At 44.1% G+C, this 15843-nt stretch overlaps 1 protein-coding gene across 1 annotated transcript in view; it reads right to left on the bottom strand.

Moving 5' to 3' along the window:
- The window catches only part of PTP4A1 (protein tyrosine phosphatase 4A1), a 60293-nt gene that overhangs the window by 36971 nt on the left and 7479 nt on the right, over window positions 1–15843 (bottom strand). The window lies entirely within an intron of this gene.

Below are 15843 nucleotides of genomic sequence, written 5' to 3'. Positions count from 1 at the left end.
AAGAAAAGAAGAGAAAAGGGGGTCCGTAAGAAGAGAATTATTAAACCGGCAACAAGAAGATTTCGGATGTGAAGGGAGGAGATCAAGGTCTGTTACAATAGGAGCATGGTCAGAAATAACTATGGGTTCGATAGAAGAGGACAAGAGATTTTGGGAAAGGGGTTGAGAGAGAAATATTTAGTCAAGACGAGATAGAGAAGCAAGAGGGGGAGAGAAAAAGGAGTAGTCTAGGGTATCGGGGTGTGAGAGTCTCCACGAGTCAATGAGATGAGATTGTGAAATAGTGTCAGGGAATTGCCTATGGGATTTGTGAGGTATAAAGCGCACGGATGATTTGCGATCAAGAAATGGATCAACAATCTGGTTATAATCGCCACCTAAAATAAACATGGTATCTCGGTGTTGGAAACATTATGCGGTGATTAAAGGCCTGAAAGTACAATCAGGTTGGGTAGGCCCATAAACATTAAAAACAGTTAAAAATACAGAATTAATTAATAACTTTAGCTAGTACCCATCGACCTTCAGAGTCGGTATCCTGGGATACAACCTTACAATTTAGTTTCTTGTGGGATAAAATAGCAACACCATTTTTTTTATTAGAAGACGGGGAGAATAAGACTGTACCCACCCAGCCCCTTTTCAACTAAAGCGATTCGGTTTCAGTCAGATGAGTTTCTTGTAAGAGAACTAAATCAGGGTTATAAGAAGCCAGGTGGGAAAGTATTCTCTGTCGCTTAATAGGATTAAGAAAACCTTTTACATTCCATGAAATAACTTTGAAGGTAAAAACAATAAAAATGTAATAGAAAAAGAAAAGCCATAAGGACAAGAAGTGAGAAGAGTGCCAAAAAATACACGAGAAGAGAGAGTGAGAAAGAAAAGAATTTAAAATGGGAAACATAAGAACAAAAGAGAAAAATAATAAGAGGAAACAAAAGAGGGGGGGAAGGTACAACCAAAAAATAAAAAGGACAGAAGGGATGACAGGGGAGAGGGAAAAACAAGAAGAGACCGTACATATCCAAAAAGGATGACTGAAGACAACATACCTGAGGGGGAGAGGGGAACAGAGGACGGTGGGGCAATCGCGACACTCAACAAGACGAGCCCCCTATATGCGGGAGTTGGCTGGTCTGTTTGTCCACAAATCCGCAAGATCCACTGTCAGAGTGTAAAATCACTATAGATTGGCCTAGTGAGGAATATCCAAGAGACTCCAAGACCGGAGCCCCGTCAGAAGATGTAATGAAATAATCTCATCAAGTGATCACTTCTGAAGAGTAAAATTCCCCCGAAAGAAACTGATTGGGTAAAAATAGATCGAACAACCCAAGAAAAGAATGTGTACATACCTACTATGAACTTTTTCTACAGGTTGTTTAAACAGTATAGTGGGTTTGAAAGTTTAGAGAAGGACATTACTCATTTTGTGTATCTATTTCTGACAGGGGTAAGATTGGATATATCACAAATGATTAAGCAATACATGCTGTGTTGGCAATCAAAACCCATTTATGAAATCTTAAAATATGCCAAATATTGTGGGGATGAAATTGATAATAAACAAAAAGCCATAGAAGAAAAAGTAATGTGGGCTCAGGTAAAATTAGATGGAAAACAAGAGCTTCAATTGCATAAACAGTCAAAAAAAAAAAAAAAAAAAAAAATCAAGGAAGAGCACAAGGTCAAGGCGACACTAATGGGGGAAAACCACGTGGAAGATTGAACAGGGAAGAAGCAAAGAAAAGGTTTCCCTGTCATGCTGGAAGATGGGGCATTGGAAGAAAGAGTGTAAAAAAGTTAATGGCACAAATCAAAATTTAAATCCACAGATGCAGAATGAGGTGTTACGAGTCATCCACAACAGGGTATAGATGTTCAGAGTCAATTGCCACCTGCCCCAAAGTCAAATTTTGTGAGTCAAGCCAAGTACAGTGTGGACGCTGGATTTCCAGAAGGAAGTGGTAAGAAATTTCTTTGTAACATCGCAGTTTTTTTTACAGGACCCACTAATCGATTATGAACAGGAATGACGGTGCCTGAGGGGAGTGCGTAATGGTAGATCAGTCAGGTCCATACGTAGAAGGTAAAGTGGAAGGAAATTATATCAGTTTCTTGTTGGATACTGGTGCTACCAGGTCTACTGTGAGAAAAGCAGACATTCCTAACAGCTGTAAAGTGTGCAGGATTGGCTAATTGGATCCATGCAAGTCATGACAAAAGGTACCAGCTCCTTTCAGTTGAATCAAGAAGTTGCTGAAGGTTGTGCAGCTGAAGAACTTCCTATAGAAGATCCTGAGGTAGCTGCCCAAGAACCACCAAGCACTTATCAGGACGACTGGATCCCTGTGGTGGACATACCTGAAGTATTTGTAAGCTAGAAGCCAAACAGCTAGACAGGAAAAGGAGTGAGGACCAGTCAAGTGTAGAACTACTCACTCAGTAAAGTAGGGAAACTACTTATGGAACCTGGGCAGGAACAGTTAAGGAGAGAACAATACACTCAGACAGAAGAAAACCAAAGCCCCACTCATGAGTCGGAGGAGGGACAAATAGAGTTTAGAGAAAACGTTCAGGCAGAAGGTAAAAAGACCCGGACAGGACCAGATTGGTATAGAAACACAAGTTCAGGATTCAGAAGAAAAACCAGACATTACCAATCCTGAACAGGGTCAGATTGAGGTATACGAACATATCCAGACAGAATAATAAGCCCTGGACAAGGTCAGATTGAGAGAAAATCAGAAGACGAAGATAATCAAATTGTGCCGGAAATAAAGGGGGACAAAAAAAAAAAAGAAGCCTTGAAGAGCCAGGCAATGGAGTGAAATTTAAGAAAAGTTGAAAAGGTGATAATTGGCCAAGAATTATCAAGAGACTGAAATACCGTCTTAAGACAAATCGCTGAAGAACCTGATCAAGTAAAGAAGTATCCAGTTAATTTGGACCTTCCACAGTAACACCAAAACAAAGGAGTCAAAGGTTGAAGAGATTGAACAAGTTCAAGGGTCCAGAGTGCACATATGTCATTCTTGAAGATTTTGAAAATCTTGACTTAAATGAAGAAAGTGATGAAGAGCTGAATGATGAACGAATAGCTGAAGTGAGACCGACTTGAGAGAGAAGACGCTTAAGGTGTTCTCATACCAAGTTCTGAATTAAAGAGACCAAACTACTTGTCCAAATAGGTCCGATGCTAAAGTTACTGGAAAACCAAAACTGTATAAAGAAATGTTGTTGTAGGATCTGTAAATGTAGCCCATTATTAGTCTCCATCATATGGGTTAAATGAGCAATAGCTATTCCTTATTTGATGGTTACGGACCAACAGAATAGTACTAATGCACATATGGAAGTAACAAACTTTAAAGGATAGAGTAGACTTAGAAACACCAGATGAGTTAGATTTATATCACACTGTAGATAAAAACGAAACAGGTTTAAATGTTTTAGCAAATCTTAGTACATCATGTAGAAACAATGGAAGTTAGTGATTGCTATGTTTGCCTGAAATTGCCAAACTCAGTAGCTGAAAGGGTAACTTATCACTTACCTTTGACATATGGTATTTCATGTAGTGTATTCGCCATTTTATAGAACTGGAAAACTGCACTATTATTCAAATGTAGATGTAATAGTTTCAGAAGTCCCTTTGCGAAAGAGCATGAACCCTGTCCTTAGTACTAGAGACTCACAATTCATGGGTGAATATTTCCTAACAATGAAGACAATAGATATAGCTGATGCACACAAATGCAACCTAACATGCAAATTGCATGAAGAAGAAAATATATTTTTGAACTTAGAGCAAAGGAGACAGGATTTCTAAAGAAGAGCATCAGAACCGAAACCTCAGATACCTAAATGGGCTGAAAGGGAAGACCTTTGGGTAACTGGCAAGACTCATGCTGCTAGGTCTTTGGATTTTGAAAAGGGAAAATCTGTTTTTAGTCTATGGAGACATTCTAACAGTGTATTTATTGGTTCCAGTGAATGTGAACAAAACTTTAGTAATCGGGGGTTGGGGGACTAAAAGGAGGAACTGATCCAGTATTTCCTGGAATTTATTATATTTGTGGAAACAAAGCCTATTTTAGATTACCTGATCACTGGTACGGGAGTTGCTATTTCAGAATAGTATTCCCTAAAGTTTATCATGTTACAAGAATCGCTGGAAGCAATGAGTAATGGACTAACCAGATATAAAAGAGCTAGTTTTTCGGAAATAGTAGGCAATATATTTGGTGCATTGATACCTTCAGTGGGGGTTTTGCTGAATTCTTGAAAAATCTGTCAATCATCAACAATAGTGGATTGGTTATCTACTGACACTGCTGGAGGATTTTTACTGATCAATACAGAATTAGTTGCTGTTAGATCTATGGTTTTGCAAAATCGACTTGCCCTTGATATCCTATTATCAAAAGAGGGTGGAGTCTGTAAAATGTTGAAAGTGTAACATTGTTGCACATGTATACCTGACAAAAGTGTAGAAATTGGAAGGTATAATAAAAATATTACACATTTGGAAGAGGAACTAAAACCACTGGAGGTTGACAGTGTATGGAAGAAAATAACAGTTTCCACTATTAGTTGGTTTTCTAACATAGGTAAGAGTATCTTGGGTGAAATATTATTGCCCATCATGGGCAGAAAGTTGATAGTTCTAATGATAATGTGTTGCCACAAATGCAGAGGAAAAAGAAAGTTACGAAGTGAATGAGAAGTGTAGGAAAAGAAAATTAGATGAAATACAAGAGGGAAATATCTACAAAAGAATGAAAGGATCACAATTTAAGAAAGATAAAGGAGGGTATAAAAGATTTGAAGAAAATCGAAATGGTAGAATGCTAAAGTTGCCATCTGATTTAATAGAAGCTAGTGATGGCATCAGAGAGAGGATTGATGGAGCAAGATTTCCTTTAAAAAAGAAACTTGCTCGTACGCATTAATGCACATGCCGTGCTGAAACTAACCTATGCAAGTTTTACTAAGCCATTAATGCAAAGAACATAGTAAGTAAGTGGGGTTTAGAGTATAAGTGGTATACAGTGAATTCATTTAAATTTGTATTCTAACATGCTCTTCTGACTTTATTAATAGCTCACATTTGGGCCTTGGGTGACTGATGTCCCTATCCTTTGCGGCAACTACGCATGCGTGAAACCATGTTCTGAAACCAATCAAGTCATTAAATGGCTGCCAATCCATGTGCCCAGCAAGGACATGGGGAAGATCAACTCCTGACCCTATGAGAGGAAGAAACCGAAACATTGTATTACAGATTTAGAGAGAGCGCCAGCTGTCGAGCCATGAATGAGCTTTGCAGCTACCGCATAGTTTGACGCTCATAGACCCAATTACCTTCAATTAAGTGTCCAGGAGAATTTTGGGCTTAGGCATAGCTGTGGTTTGAACAGCCGTTCAAATCCAGAAAGCACTAGTCATCTTGAGCCTTTACATAATGTGATAGTTTGCTGTTGCAAGCTGAGGGATCTATGACATGAATATGGTTTTGGCCCTCAAACACAGACCTAAGCCTCATGGCGAGAATAGCTCAAGCCTCCCTTCCATAAAAAAAGCTAAGTTTCTGATAACTTCAACAGAAGACGTGAAAGGAAAATCTGAAGTTGGTCGGTACTTAACTTCCCACAAAGATATTCTGCTGGAGACAAAGGCTCATACAAGAGTAAATTACTCGTGCCAGAAACCCTTGCTGAAAACACTAAAGCTGTTCTCTAATTGAGTTGCTTAAGCTTCCACTTCATAGATTCTGTCACTGCCCTGTGCCCCTGCACTGACTCAGTGCACTGTCCAGATTAAAAAAGTTGAATGTCCACTATCAAGTATGGAAGCAAATACTCCAGGCAACCCCTTTTTGTGGACGTGCTCAAACAGTCACGCAACAAGTCTACGAAAAGCACTACCTCCCCAGCAGAAGGCTCACCCCAGATCAACCCAACCTCCACACAAGGGGAAGACTATGGACTCAACATTGCAAGAAATTTCTGCTGTCAGTTGGCGGCTAGAAGGAACGGACACATCCTCCTAAGCTGCTGAAGCTAAATTAATACGAGTAGACATTGCAGGATTCTATACAAAAAACAGAATGGCTTGATCATAGGTTGACGACTGTGGAAGAATGTTTGCACTTTTATCCTCAGAGGCACACAAATGTACCTTTGGTAATTTTCCAGTAATACACTACAAGTCAGCTTTTCTGCACTTTTTCTCTTTTAAAACCAGGAATTCACTCTGGCTTGTGATACTTGGTATACCGACAACAGGTGAGTGAATCCACTCAGCTTACATAGCACATACAGAGCCCCTCAACATTTAAGACGGCTGGATCCTTTCGACCTGAAGAAATCCATCCGACCCTTTTGGGCAACACAGGCTGTAACATGTCTAAAGACCACTCACCAGTTACTCTGGACCTATATGTGAGAAAGTGGCTCTGTATATACTGTTTCCTAATAGCTGGGTTTGTTTGAGTCATTCTAACCTAATAGTTCTAATCCTCTACCCTGACTATAGTGACTTATTTTCCTAAAATTCTAATGGGACTTAAGCAAGGCCCTAGCAAGACTGTTTTTGGAAAAGACCAATCAGAATTCTAAAGGCAATTTTAAGAGTTCTGTCATGTGATCAGATGGTAACCAAGTAGTCCAACAAATGCAAGTTTGTATCCCCACCGCTAATCCACAAATGTGAGAAAGTGGCTCTGTATACACTGTTCCCAAATAGGTACAGGGTGCACAGAGTCCAGAGGTTTGGCAGACCCTGAAGATAGATACAACCTTACTCTAAAGTGGTAGCTTGGTCGAGCAGTAAGGCAGTATCAGGAGGACAGTGTAAAGCATTTGTTGCACACAGTCAGCAAATGGTCTCTCACACAAGAACTGAACTCTAGGCCAATGGTTTATACATTTAAAAAAAATGCTCGTATTATTTCAGAACCAACAATAGGTATTAAAATATACTTTCTCAGAATGAGATGCTTTATATAAATACTTTTGCAATATGCAATTGATTTTTATAGAAAGTTACAAGTGGTTGCAATAGGCAACACAATAATGCATTGAGTTCAATGGAAGTTTCAAGTTATTTGCAACAGATTACTTTTGGAATTCCAGGACTGGATCCTAGATTCAGCCCTGGGTCAGTACTTGGAACCAAGTGATGAAAGTCGACTTGATTACTGTGATTTTTAGACAATATTTTTTATTTTAAAAGTTGACACTTACAAAATATTTCATAGAAAACAGTCAATGATTTCCTATGGCAGAAAATTCTAGTTGCAGGTATAGTATGTTCTTGTTACTTTTGTAATCCAGTACTGGGTACCTAGACTCTGTACTGGGACCTTTATCCAAAACAGGCAAGTAATTACGTTTACTGAAATTATACGATTTTTAAAGAAAATTTTGCAGAAATTGACACCGAGACAAAATGTCACAGAAAAACAGTCAATTATTTCCTATGGGAGAAAATTGGGTTACTGGTAGGTACAGTTGTAAGTATTTTTCAGAGTATTGTATTGTATATCGATTTGTAAAGCGCGATTGCTGCCCCACGGGCGTCCAAGCGCTGAGGATGTAGACAGTTGGGAGATACGGCAGGAGTTTAGGGCAGGTTGGATCTAGCAAACAGAAGGGTCTTTAATGGTTTGCGGAAAGATTGCAGGTTGGGGTTGCATCTAAGTTGAAGAGGGAGTGAATTCCACAGTTTTGAGGCATTCAGAGTGAACATTCTGCCTCCAGTTCTAGCTCTCTTAACTTTTGGAACCACGGCCAAAAAGGCTTCGGTGGAGCGTAGATTCCTGCTTGGGTGATAGCGGGTGACTAGATTGTCATTTATTGCTGGACCTGTTTTCCAGAAGGCATGATGTGAAATGCATAGTGCCTTAAAAGCCACTCGCTGCTTCACCGGTAGCCAGTGTAGACTTTTTAGTCCAGGTCTAGCTGACTGCGTACGTGGAATGTTAAGCAAGGTACGGGCTGCGCAGTTCTGCACAACCTGTAACTTCCGTAGAGTCAGTTCTGGGGCTCCCACGTAGAGGGCGTTATTGAAATCCAACCTGGACTGTATCAGGCCTTGTACTGCCACCTGTTTGGCTTCCATTGGTAAAAGAGGCAGAACTTTTCTGAGTGTTCTGAGCAGGCCAAAACATGTGGCAGATAACTTGGTGGCCTGGTGAGTAAAAGTAAGATTGTCTAACCAAATTCCCAGGCTCTTTACGTTCTCTTTGGGGATAGGGGGCGTACCCAGACATGAAGACCATAAGGAGGTAAAAGGTACTGGTGAAGCTGGGCCCAAGAGCATGACCTCAGTCTGGTCTCCATTGAGTTTTAAGGAGGAGGCTGTCATCCAACCTTTAACCTCCTCCAGACATTTCATCAAACCTGACGAATTTTGCCTGATGCCCTCCTGCGTCAATGAAACCACTAGCTGGGTATCGTCCGCATATGATATGATCTTAATACCATGCGGTTCAACGATCCCAGCAAGCGGTTTCATGTATATGTTGAACAACGCAGGGCTCAAGGAGGAACCCTGCGGAACCCCACAGCTCAGAGATTTGCTGACTGACACTGTGTCCCCGTCAAAGATCTGGAACGATCTGTCAGTCAAAAAAGAGTCAAACCACCTCAGTGCATTGCCTGTTACCCCGATGTCAAGGAGACGGTTCAGTAAGGTGGTATACCTGACCGTATCAAAGGCAGCACTTAGGTCAAGGAGGATCACTGCCACTGATCCTCCTTGATCCAGTATCCTCCGTGACTCTTCAGTGACTGCCAGCAGCGCAGTCTCAGTTCCGTGCCTGGGTCTGAAGCCTGTCTGAGTCATATCTAGTAGTAGGTTGTTCTCTAGGAACTGAATCAGCTGGGTGTTTATGTATTTTTCCAGGATCTTACTTGCCCAGGGGAGCAATGAAATGGGGCGATAATTGGCGTGGTTTTCTCGGTCAAGATTTGGTTTTTTTAACAGTGCCCGTACCATGGCTCTTTTCCAAACGGTGGGCATAGTACAAGATGAGATCGAGGAATTTAAAAGTTCCAGAATTACGGGAAAAGTGGTTAGGCTTGTCCGCAACATAATCTCCGGTGGAGCTGGATCGCGTGGAGAGCCGGATTTGACTTGCCGAGCCAGCCTGTTCAGAGTGTCGAGGTCTAGAGGTGGGAAATATAAAGTTGGTTGGCCTGGGAGGATAGGATTTGTTGAGGGTGCTTCCTCCGCACCTCCAGAATTTGAGGTTGCTGTCGAGAAAGAGGAATAAATCCGAGAGAGTTTATTGTGGAAAAATTCCGCTAGCTCATTGCACTGATCTTGCGTTTTTGGCAGAGGTGTAGGTGTATTTAATCTGGTGCATTTTTTAACCAGGTGAAAAATTTCCCTAGGTTTGGACTTTGCTTCCATGATTTGGTCTGCAAAGTAGGCAGCCTGGGCCTCCCTTACCCAGTCTCTATAGGCCTTGATTGCTTCCCTATATTGCAACTTTTTCTCCGGTAGGGAATCTAGACGCCATGCTCGCTCTAGTTTCCTACATAGGCGTTTTTGTTCCCTTAGGGCATCAGAGAACCAGGGTGCTGATTTCTGCAGTCTTTTTGATATGACTTTCCCGACAGGGAAGAATAGTCTCCAGTGAGTTTGTAATCCAGCCCTCATAATCCCTATTCGCCAGGTTGGGGTCTGTCTGGAGGGATGGGCGGGTGGATTCTAAGTTCCTACACCACTCTTCCACAGGAAGTTTAGGCCAATTCCGCATAGCTTTTACTTGGGGGGCAGGCATGGAGGGTTTGCTGATGACCCAGGTCAGCGGGATTAAAAAGTGATCGGACCAGGGGAGGGGAAAATGGGATGATCCACCATCAACTGGAAACAGTTGCTAAAAATTGGGTCAAGTAAATTGCCTTTTTCATGGGTAGGGGCTGTGACCCGCTGAGTTAGCTGTAGGGCTGCCAGGTCGTCAGTTAGTTCCATAGCAATATGGCCTATGGAAGAATTAAAATGAAAATTAAGATCTCCCAACATAGTATAATTAGCTAAGGCCATGGCTCGTTTAGCTATGATGTCGGGAAGAGATTTATGGAACAGTTTGGCCGGCTCTGGGGGACGGTATATTAAGAGTGCCAGAGAAGGAGCTGTTAGTAGTAAATTCGATGCTAAAAGCTAGGCTCTCGCATTCAGGGATGGTTTCGGTCGTAACGCTGCACTGGTACTGGTCTTTCAGAATAATAGCCAGACCTCCTCCTCTACCCTCTGTCCGGTCCAGTCTATGGATTTGAAAACCAGGGGGTAAGGCAGAGATTACGTGTGGCTCTGAATGGGGGTTGAGCCAGGTTTCTGTCAAAAAGACGGCATCCGGCTTGCGCTCCTCAAGTAGTAGAGCGATTTGTGTACTAGGTCTCGGGAGCGATCTACAATTTAATAAACACATATGGTATTCCTGCGTCGTGGATAGTACTGTGGTGTTATAAAAGGAGTGTTTACATACAAGACAGTGGGGGGGGGGGGGGGGAGAAGGTCGGCTGGTGCATAGAGGTGTGCGCAGTGGACAGCCGCCCTAGCCCCAATGTTGTGGATGTCTAATGAACTGTATGTCCTGACCTGGGATATGTGGGGGCCAGGGATTGTGGCCCCTGGTCCCGGTTGGGCGCAGACGGGCTTGCCTTTGGCGCGCCCGCTGCGCGCGTTCGCCAAGCCAGCGTTTTTGGCCCCAGTGCCCCGGAAGTGGTGGGGGGAGGGGGAGGAGTCAAGCCCGAGGTCCACCCTCCGTTCGATCGGCACTTGCTGCGACGGACCGGAGTGCAGGGCAGCTCCAGGTGACAACAGGTAAGTGGATAAAACTTTTAAAAATTTTCAAAACAATTGTGAGCAAAAACATACAAATAGCGTCCTGCGAACCGCAACTCAGCCGTACTAGCAGTAGTCAGTGCTGGGCACCAAGATCCAGCACTGGGAGCTCACCTAAGAGCAGGTGAGTATTTTCGTTTATTACTCGCCTGATTTTTGGTGAATATTTTAAGTTTTGAAAAGTCCACACTTAGAAGAAATTTCAGGAAAAGCCAGTCAATGTTACCCTATGGAGAAAATGGAGTTATCGGTTTAAAGGCAAGTACTCGACTGGCAGAGTTAAGGTTCTGGGCATTGACTCAGGGGGTCTCCCAGGGTCAGGTAGGTACGGTTGGTTCACCCTCAGCGGCACAAGGGCGGCCGGATGCAGAGAGAGTTAGGCCCAATGTTATCCTATGAGAGGTAGGGGGGCCTTGGTTGGTGGCTGCTGACTAGCAGGCCACGCGGCTGTGGGAGCTGGGCTCCTTGTCACTTACTCAGGGCAAGTGGGGGAAGTAGATAGGTGTAGAGGTTGCACTGCCAGGGCCACTCGGGCGGCTGGGTGCTTTTGAGCCTTCAGGCGCTCAATTGATTTCAATGGAAAATCTCCGGTTTAGAAAAAGACTGCAAGCTCGGGGACGAAGATTCAGGTGCCAACACCACTTTGAGAGATAAGTTGGTTAGTTGGAAGATAGATAGGTACCCCGGGATTGGGCACAGGGTGCCGCAGGGAGCCAGGGTGCCTTTTGGCATCGGGAGACCTTACCCTCTGTTGATCGCGGTTGGGGGGGCACCTGGTTCGGAGGCTTCTTCAGGAGTGTCGCAGGAAGTCCTTGGGTGCCGGACTCTGGGTCACAGTCGCCGTGGGGTCGTCCTCGTGGTCTTTGTTCACTCCGGCACAGGCCAGGCTTGGCGGGTGCAGAGTGGGAAGGGTTTGCGGTTCCGGGCTGCTGCCAGGCATTGGAAGTAGATTTTGAGTAGAGCCTCTACTCATGGGAGTCCCAGGGGTTTAGAGTCAAAAGGTTTGTGAGGTTGCTGGCCACAAGAGATGCCGGGCTGGAGCAGGTTCGAAGGTCGACAGGCCGGTAGGGCAGGTGCCAAAGCAGTTGGTGTCTTCTTAGCAGCTGCAGGGCAGGTCTACTTTCTTCTTAGGTTTGTAGGTTAGGTTTTAGAGGGCATCTCTAAGATGCCCTCTGGGGTGCTTGGTACATTAAATCCCACACTGGCATCAGTGTGGGTTTTTAATAATTTAATATTCCAACACTCCTCCCACTCACGACTGTCGCACACCAGACAGTCTCCCTCCTGGTGGAGGATGATGAACACCTGGAGAACTGGACTCATGAGGATTCATTCCAGTTATTCAAATAAGTGAAGAACCAAGATACCACTGCCGTGACAGTGTGGCTGAGGGTGCTCAATTGAAAATTTCCCAGAGACTCTGTAAAACGACCCAAGTGATTCATTCTTTTTAAAGGGTGTCTATTGGGGCCAGGGGGACAAACTGTTGCCATGCTCATTTTCACACCTGAACCCAGATACCTCATTCACACACACTGGTATTATTACCAACTATTCAGTGGAAAGGTTGTGTCAACAATGGTTGGCGCATTCCGCACGGTCTGCAGTAAAACCTCTCGCTCTCCCCTCAGCATACATACAATCAAGGCAGGTGTGCCGAAACACGTTAAGGCGTACATGAATTAAACTAGAGACGAAATTGCAAACACTAACGCCGTGTCGGTGTCCAATTCATCAGGAAGATTTGGAAGTGGTGTACACACACACACACACACTGAAATTATTCCAGACAGAAGCTGCTGCGCTTTTAAAATAAATTGACCAAGATAACTTAAAGTGCTTGAGGTTGTTAACCGTATTAGTACGAGGTCATCTCGTACTTACAACTTAATATTGCATCATGTGTTATTGATACTGTGCAAACTGATGTCGAACTGATGTCAACTTTATATCATGTGCAAAGTCAGCTTAGATCCAATATGCAGTTAAGCTGGACACTTCAAACTGAAAAACAGATGCGTTCCATGACATTACTTGAACTGCAGCGATTTATTTCTGCCTTTTAATTTAACACACAAACAGTTAATGGCTATGAAAGACACAACCTACAGAATGGTGAGTTTAGAAAAACTCCCATTCGCTTTAGCAGAAACGCCTTCAGCGCAACGGTTAATACATAGTGTTATTTCATTGCCATTTCAATTCACTGCTTGCACAAAACATTTCCCGGTTATAGATTTGAACCTCTTGGAAGCAGCTTCATTCATGAATTATGGTCAATTCCCTTTACATATTGTTATGAACGCACTAATAAGGAAGTGTTTCACCGACAAACAGATGGACAGAATGCAGAAGAATGTCATACATTCACCCCAGTACAGAGATCTGGGCCTAAATCCATCATTTTTTTGCTCACCACGCCATTCCGGTTTGAACCCAGACATATGCAAATCAATCTTGACCCGCCCTCATGGGAACAGTCCAGCCCGAACTGCCAAGCCAGGTTCTCCCTGGACTGGAAACAAGCATCCTAGTACCGGTTTCGGCCAGGATAGCTTGATTCCAGTGGCATGGAGAGCACGGGACTCACGTCTGAGTATACCCGTCCCACTTGAGGTGACAAATGCAAAAACAGATGGGACAGAATGCAGAACAACGTCATACATTCACCCCAGTACAGAGATCTGGGCCTAAATTCATCGTTTTTTTGCTCACCATGCCATTCCAGTTGGAACCCAGCCATATGCAAATCACCGGAGCAGAACGCAACTCTACAGTCTGACATTCACTTGTTTGTATACAGGTTGAAATCCACCACACATCTAATACTACAGTGCCTAATTTGGCTTATTTAAAAGGTATTCCGGTTCCCACGATTCTCCCCTTCATTACATTACTCTTTAACAGGAGCCATCATGCTTAGTGATCAAGACTGTTGCAGAATGCAAGCTGGAGTTCTGTATATGTTGTCCCTTTCCCAGCTACTCCATGTTGCAACAATGTCTTGTCCCCCCTTCGGCATGGGATTGTAGATCACCCATTGTGGCCTTCCATTCAAACTTTGATGGCAAACCTCTTACATCTGCTGGACAGTGGTGGCTGGCACAGATCAGGGTTGGTGATGAGGGGCAAAGAAAACAAATTTCATGTACCTCCTTGTCGTGCCTCTTAGTTGTTGCCGCTGGGTACAACATTGGGTACTATTAGATGCATGGAGAGCTGCACGCCCCAGTGACAAACTCTACTCCTTCCACCGCACCATCTCAATGTGCGCTTGAATGGCTTCCTCTGCCTCGCTCCTTTAGTCCTCCACCAACTACAATGTCTGTCATCTCAGATCATGAAGCCCACATCATGGACCGGAACAGGCTACCACATGATTGCCTGGAGGATCCAATCTTTGACAAGGTGCAGGAGACACCCAGCGGTACTTCGCAGGGAACCACAATACATCCTCTACCAGGATGCTTGAATGGGAGACCTTCAAGGTGATGACGAGGTGTGTCTGCATGCAAGGTATTGTGGGGGTCCGCAGGACAAGGAGATAGCGGAGGCTGAACAGCTTCTATTCTGGGCGGGAAAGGTGGCAGACCTTGACCATGCGAAACATACGCCGCCCTCTTGGATCACTTCAACTTCACAGAGCACACAGCCATGGTTCACAGGGAAGGCGAAAAGTCTGTGTGACTTCTCCCTTGTCTGATAACACAGAAGATCTCCATGAGTCCCAACATGGAGGTAGGCACGCCCTCTGGAATTACGGTACGCACAGAGGATGGAAAACAAAAAACTACATGCATTCCACAAGTACTACTTGTCGATCTATCAGGCACACCCAGACACGTATGTCTAGTAAGGCCTAATGCTCATCACAGATGCCGCCAGGCTTTTTCCAACCTGCCACGATCACAACAGCTGATGTGGCACAAGCAAAACGGGAGCTAGCTCGAAACAGAACTCTGGGTCTGGATAGGCTGCTGTAGGACAGTAGTCCTTTGACATAGTCACCCCTACTTTTTGCCTGGTAACTTATGTGATTGAGCACTGAAACTGTACAATTGTTTCCCCAATTGGCAAAACCTTTAGCACCCCCTGTAAGTTCAAAGTAAATTGAACCTCTGGTACCTAGGGCCTGCGGTAATAAAATAGGGTCCCCAAGGGCAGCAGCACTAATTGTGCCACCTTAAGGGACCACTCACCAAGCCCACGCAAGGCTGCCATTGCAGGATGTGCGTCTTGGTGCAGACAAAAGTGAATACACATGCGTGTCCCCCAACACTGCACATGATATTTCTAAGTCACCCACTACAGCAGGCCGGACAGCGATACAGCAGAGTGCTGAATATTATATGTGAGGGCATACCTGCATGAGCAGATATGCCCTTGTGCTGGTTAGTCCAATTACAGTCAGTGCAAGTGAACAGGGAAGCCATTTTAAAACCTATACTGGTGAAAAAAAGTTCCCCAGCTAGATGATTGCTTCACTGAAAATAGGGATGTTTGGTATCAAACATCATGTATTGATAAACCCACACTGATTTCAGTCATGGATTTACCAATACATACAAGACCACGGCCTCCCACCAGGGCAGTTACTCATACACAGGCAACTTCGTACTTCCTGCCGGGCCCTCTGGGGCATGTTGAATGCGGAGCCCACCACAGACCCAGTATTGCAGACTATTCTCACCATGGGTGAGCGGCAGCACCTGATCATTTGGCTTTACAAAGTCACATGTGGACTCATAGGAACCCCTTTAGTAGCGCTGTGAAACAAGTGGGAGGACAACTTTGGGAGAGCGCTTCACAACAAATAGGAGCAGGCTTTAGAATTCCTCCTTTGCTTCAAAAATATACAATTCTTTATGCTCCATCAGGCCTACCCGACCCGTGCACAAATGAATCATTACTTCTGTAAAGCACAGCTTAGCTGTCCACACTGCCAGACGCCATATGCTGTGGTTCTGCCCGGCCCTACAGAGC

The sequence above is a fragment of the Triturus cristatus genome, chromosome 6 (genome assembly GCF_964204655.1).
Source record: "Triturus cristatus chromosome 6, aTriCri1.1, whole genome shotgun sequence".
NCBI classification, from domain to species: domain Eukaryota; kingdom Metazoa; phylum Chordata; class Amphibia; order Caudata; family Salamandridae; genus Triturus; species Triturus cristatus.
The sequence above is the reverse complement of the archived record's forward strand: the minus strand, read 5'-3'. Positions and strand labels throughout refer to the sequence as shown.